The sequence below is a fragment of the Solanum dulcamara genome, chromosome 7 (genome assembly GCF_947179165.1).
Source record: "Solanum dulcamara chromosome 7, daSolDulc1.2, whole genome shotgun sequence".
NCBI lineage: Eukaryota > Viridiplantae > Streptophyta > Magnoliopsida > Solanales > Solanaceae > Solanum > Solanum dulcamara.
In genome coordinates, this window is record NC_077243.1 from 45,206,677 (window position 1) to 45,212,305 (window position 5,629).

At 40.2% G+C, this 5,629-nt stretch overlaps 1 pseudogene; it reads right to left on the reverse strand.

The window, feature by feature from the left end:
* Nucleotides 1-268: 268 nt before the first annotated feature.
* Nucleotides 269-388, reverse strand: LOC129897979 (5S ribosomal RNA; annotated as a pseudogene).
* Between the last annotated feature and the right edge of the window lie 5,241 nt (nt 389-5,629).

Consider the following 5,629-nt stretch of genomic DNA (forward strand, 5'->3'; position numbering starts at 1 on the left):
CCAAAAGCCAAAATGTTGGTTATAGAGTTAGTCACAAATGATATTGCGATAGATAAATAAATAAAGAAAAAGGAATAGAAAGCCTCCTGTGGTAGAAAATAAGGAGAACATAAAGTGAATAAAGGATCGTGGAGCTAAAGGTGTATGCCAATACTAGATGCAAGATAACAGATGAAAAGACAGGGCAAAACATAAAGACTCGCGAGACAACGCTGAGGTAAATCTGGAGCTAAGTTGAGTGCCCGCACCTCGTGGAAAAGGTTATAATGAAACGCGACATGAAGACTTCCCATGGAGGTCACCCATCCCAATATTACTCTCGCCCCAGCACGCTTAACTTCAAAATTCTGATGGAACTTAATGCGTAAGTGCTGGTATGATCACATGAGATTGAAGAATCTGAACTAGCAACGGAGAAACGCTATGAGATTATGTACCCAGGGTATTATAAGATATGTTAAGGAAACTGTAACAAGGTCTTAAGAAAAACAAGAAGGATTAGCTATTTGCTAACTGATGACACACTTGAGTGCCACAACTCTTCAACATAGAACTAGTTAATGAGAGGAAAACCGCAGAATGGCTATATAGGCCAGTGGGCGAGGGAATTTTGACACCACTTGGTAGCCAACTCTGAGGGAGAAAAAGCAAAACCCAAAAAGGTAAGGGTACCAGCTGATGTAATTTACAAATGACAGAAAGCAGTGCCTAAGGTCGGAAATCCCACAATATGACCAGGACTACAAAACTCATTTTGCACTCTAGCGCCAGATGACTCTGGAAGGTTATAGAGTAAAAAAAAACATGGTAGGACCTTACGGAGTCCCCACAGCCATTATCCCAAACGAAGGAGACCAAGTTGCAACTAACTACCGAGAGGTGCAAAGATAAGTTAAGCCAAACAACCGAGATAGAATTAGTACTATGGGTGAAGTAAGACATGGCCACGATTGGACCAAAGATCTACCCCGACCTCGAGTGTAGGAAGGAAGGAAAGGCAAGGCAAGATATGAGGACTGGCGAGGTAACTCTAGGATGCTTCTTGTACCCTCTTGTATTCTTGTAAAGGTAAAAGAATGACACAAGATAATGTGTCTAGAGGATTATAAGCGGGGGTAAGGGAAATTGTGAAAAGGTTTAAGTAAAATTGACTGAACTAGCTGGTTACTACAGGATAGCGAGCTTCCATGCCAAAACTCTTTTGGAATTACACCAGATCATGTTAGACAAAGCACAGAACGACTACGAGCGCCGTTATATGAGGGGACTGCAACATTATTTGGTAGCCAACCCTAAGGATTGGGAAAAGAGTGGAAGAAGGACCCAAAAGATCGAATGCCAGTTAAAGTTCTGAAAAGAGTCGAGAAAGACTATACGAGGCTAACGGTTCCCAAATTATCCACGTCATTACGCACCCATTTTATACTTGGTAAGAGTAGGGTGCTATATGAGTTGTTGTGATTAGGCTAAGGAATCAGCCCATTTGCGTCTAATCAAGAGCACCTATGCTGCTGAAATTAGAGGGAGTTATAGAACATGGAGAATGGTAAGGTTCCGTGAGGTTTCCTCATCTAATATCCCAGATAAAGGGACTTTAATTATAATTAATGCCTTGAGATTAGTCCAAGAAGAGGTCAGGAGCACAGACAGGTCTTAGTACCGCATTTCTCCCTCGAGCTACTAAATAGACTAAGCGCACTATTAGACGGTAGAAGATATGTCACAAGCCGGGAGATTAACTTCGAAGGTAGCCGGAATGATTATCCATAACTTATCAAGTTTCCTACAATAATAATTACGACTCTAGTATTCCAATGGCCTCGACATGATTAAGCAAGCTACTGACTAAAAGCCCAGAGTCGGCAGGAATGACATACAGATAATCGACGTCGACATACAGAGTTCAAGTTGATGATTGGATGTTCATCATAGGGTCACCTACAAAAGGAACTTGACCCAGAATATATTAGACGGTATCAAGTTACTCATAAGGTGGGTAACGTGGCTGGTAAGTTAAGCTTACTACCTCAGTTGGAAACTATACGCCTAGTCCATTAGATACTAACGAGTCACCTAGGGTATATTCCATAAATGAGGTCTAGTAGATGAAATCCTATGAGAAAAATCCTACCACCATCCTGGATTGGCAAACTGGAAGATTGTAGACTAAAGACGTATCTTCTGTCAAGTTACGGAGGAAAAACCAAAACCAGAAAGAGGATGATCGGGGAACTGAAGAGAACATGGAATACAAGTATTTGCACCTGTAACCGATGTCTACAGGTAACTCAAACTCTTGATAACTCCTATGTTAATAATATAGATGGGAATGCATGTGATAGCATAAAGGAAAGGAACCCCTCTATAATTTATATAAAGTCTTACAGAAGGTTGCATTTAACATTCGTAGCATCCCCCTAGGGTACCATCTGTTACACCCCACATCTTCGAACTCGGAATGTCCCTTAAGTTACTTAGAAGCTAGCATGTGAGCCACTTAAGTTACGACACTATCAAACGGCTCTAAGGAAGGGAGAATGTGATACCCCATACTAGAGAAGGTTGGAGATGAAATCATAAGAGTCTGGAAGGAATTGGAGGCCAAGTAATGAGTCGTAGGACTCAATTTACCTATGTAAGCTACTAAGTTAAAAGTCATATGCACTTGAGCTACTTAAGCATATATCAAACTTACGTAGCACGGATTACTTAGGTATATAAAATAAGACGAGATTACGAGCCCGCGAGGAAGGAAAAAAAAAGACGACACGTGGTAGCCAATGAAGAAGTGACATGTGGCAGCACCTCAAGCAGGCAGGTGACCCACCTGCTTGGGGTCAAGTAGGTGACCCACCTGCTTGGGGGAGGTGGACCCCACTGCCACGTGGCAGCACCCCATTGGCCGTGTGTTGAGATGGCCCAATAAGGGCTTGACACGTGTCACCCTTAGGGGATGATACGTGTTACCTTATATATATATGTGTATATGACTCCTTAGTTGTTCATTATCCAAAAATAGCAGCAGCCTTGGAGAAAAAAAACGTGAAAGAGGGAAATAGAGAGGCAGCCATTGTTGTTGAAGATTTAAGGTTAGTTTTCCAATTTTCTTCCGTGAATTAATTATATACGGTGTACCTTAAGTACGTGGATACGTATATATGTATTTTAAGACCTTCATGGAAGTAAAACTCCAGCTTTGCAATTGGAATTTGGAAGAGAAAATAAGAGAAAACGTTAATTAATAAACCCGTTTTTGGAAGGGACAGTGGTTAGTAATATTGGTATAACTTCTTGTGTACAGATTCGTTTTGAGTGATTTAATATGTTTTGGAAAGGTATTTCGTGGTTCTATAACTTTAATTCAGACTCCAAAATCCAGTTATACTTGTATCAGCTTGAAGATGGGTGATGAAGTGTAGAAGAGGTACTGCTCAAATTTGGTTTTGGAAATTCTACACGGACAGCTGTAAGTATTTTGGTCATATCTTTTTGTACAAAATTGATGTAAGGATGATTCTAAATTGTTTGTGACCCTAAGACAGATGTATATAACTTTCATGAAGGACGTAAATCCTGTTTCCCTCCATTACCCCTTCGAAACGAAGCGACAAGGTAAAACAGTAAGCTGTCCAGATTTCACATTTTGGATAGTTTTGGCGAGTTTGACAAGTGTAACGTAAGGTAAGGCCTTTCCTTTTAAATTGGAGTTATGGTATTGTTATATGGTATATTACACCCCTTGTATGCTGCTGGAAGTTTAAGAATGTCGTACAAATGCTAGACGTTCGAAATAAACTAAATTGGAGTCGCTAGAAGTGAATTGTCATCGAAATAAAGTGTCGTTCTTGTGAGTTGCTGCTGCAGGGGTATGGCTTGTTGTTGCAGGGCCTAAATATTTCCTAATGTGGGTTAGGGTGCTGCTGGTTGAGACCCCATGACCCCTCGTTACATATAATTAAAGGCGTCACAAAAATAAAGGATAGACGCCCTATTTTGATATCGTATTTTCGAATAAGTCATTTGGAGTTTATGCTGTATATTGTTGATATGAATTGCTGCAAGTTGTTGTTGTTGGTTGGCTGTAGGTCTTGGGGACCTAATTGGAAATTTGGATGGGGCACATTATAGGGGAGGTGCTGCCCAATTTTCGTTAATGCCTTAACAAACTAAAGGACTAGTCGAGGAAACGACTAAGGAAATAGATTCCATTAACATTAAGGCGTAATCCAAGATGCTGGAAATTTAAGAGTAGTTGATATTAATATTACTTTCATGTTGAATAGGTTCAAAGTACGGCGAAGCAAGCAGGATAAGGAATAATTCAGAAAAGGTATGTAAAGCTCTCTCTTGGCATATTTTGGTATAAGCACGTACAATTATCTTTCTTTCCTTTTGGCAAGTTTTAGCCTTAAGTGAATTGTATGTGGAATGTGGGAATAATTCCATTCCCAGAACTCCAGGTATGCCCCATAATCCCTAACTACAGTTAAGTGTTAATACCCCTACAAGGATTGAGTATTACCTGTTAAGGCTTCTACGTGCTAAAGAATAGTGTATGGGAAACTATCTTTCCCTTCTCTTGATATGTATTTGGTACGAAAGTGAGATTTGAATGCCATAGTGGCTCACCGAACCCTATAATGGGCCGGGTATGAAATATGTGTATGAAGGTCATCTAAAACAAAGTACAGACTACATAAAGCTTATTCTCTTTCTTCTTTTGGGCATGTCTTTGTCTTAGTTGTAAGTTGAATATGATCTGAGCTCTGGGGTAACTCCATCCTCAAACATCTCTTATTTACTTCTGAATATAGAACTCCTACAGTAGTCGAACTATTTCCCTGGAAACTTTTATATGTTAAAAAGGTAACAAATGTACAGGCTCCAAGTCTTACAGACTATTTGTTAACAAATGTTTCTGGTTCCATAAGTGATTTGGCTTTACTTTAGTACATGTCTAGGAGCCCGGAGATTATAATTGAGACAGCCCATAATGGCATTTAGAGGACACTCCAGATGACTACACCATTACTCGGGTTCTCAAATAAAAGCTTAACTTTCTTATTCTGTCGAGTCTCTGATAACAATTTAAATTGCATATAGTTACTCACTACTCTACTCGTGTATACCATAATACTTCTTTCCTTGAGTCCCGGGCCAGGATATGTTCTCGTGCACAGTGCACTGCATTATTCACTGAGTCCCTCAATAGAGGGCCAGGATACATGTATAAATATATGATGATGTGTTGTAATAAGGTGGTGATGGAACTGGGCCATGATGGTTTTACAGAGATGATTCACTGGACCCCCGAAAGGGCCGGCTATATGATATGACTCGAACATGCATGTTTTTGTAATTCACAAAGTACAGGTACAGGTTTCTGAATTGATATCTTATCCCCTATTCTCTATCTCAGATATGCTTCCAGTTGTATTGTATTATGTTTTACATACTCAGTACATATATCGTACTGACCCCTTTTTCTCGTAGGGCTGCGTTCATGCCCGCAGGTACAGATGCAGGTTTTGGGAGTCCGTCAGCTTAGGATTCCATGCAGCTCAGCTGGAAGAGGCTCCATTGTATCGGGGCCTAGTTTTTGATACTGTCCACGGATGTATAAAAATTA